Source organism: Penaeus monodon, chromosome 30, assembly GCF_015228065.2.
Source record: "Penaeus monodon isolate SGIC_2016 chromosome 30, NSTDA_Pmon_1, whole genome shotgun sequence".
Classification (NCBI taxonomy): domain Eukaryota; kingdom Metazoa; phylum Arthropoda; class Malacostraca; order Decapoda; family Penaeidae; genus Penaeus; species Penaeus monodon.
In genome coordinates this window covers 18100185-18101008 of record NC_051415.1, presented here as the reverse complement: position 1 = coordinate 18101008, position 824 = coordinate 18100185, and positions in this window count along the sequence as shown.

Genomic DNA, 824 nt, shown 5'->3' with positions numbered 1-824 from the left:
AGAGTGAGTGTACCTTTATGAGTGTGTGTAAAGAGGAGCCTGAAGTGCCATTAACAACGCCAGATCGGACAGCTACGGTAGAGATGAAGGCTGCGATTGGCGAGCGAGAAGCTTGTTGTACACTGTAATCCAACTACATAAATATCAAGGAAAGGAAGTCTTTGTTGTTGTAGAAGCAAGTTTGGATGGGCAAAGTCCGTCGTGTAAGATTATAATCAACCACATAAATATCAAGGAAGGGAGCTCCACATTGTGGTAGAATGGGCGTTGATGGGGAAAGCTGTACGCTGATATTAGCTGCATGAATATTAAGGAGGGGGATCCCTGGTGCATCTTTCGACGGGGGATAAACACGAAGGGAAAGAGGATCTCGGTGTCATGGAAGCAGGTTTGGTCGGGTCATAGTGGGTCGGTCCTGCTTCTAATGGTACTTCCCCATGGTATTTCTCGAAGCACTTCCCTCGTTTTATATTCATAATGTTTTCATGGTACGTCTCACCATACTTCTGGTATTTCTCATGGTACTTCTCAGGTCCTTGATCTTACCACAGAAAAAAAAATCCTTTCGAGCTGTGATAACATGAGCTCGAGTTTGCGGTCCTCATCTAAGTCATCCGCGAATGGCTTCTAATTATCAGCTGCGTCTCGTTTCGTCGTTTCTATTAACTCGTCCGGCCAGTGCGCAGTGGAGGATGGTTGAGCGAAAGCGCTTATGGCTTTGGTCTGCAAGGCTCCCGCACGCGGCCGTGTGTCTTGAGATCCGCACTTTATAGAGGAAGATTGGCATCGTATTTTTGCTCGCGTGTCCGCTCCTGCTCGATCGT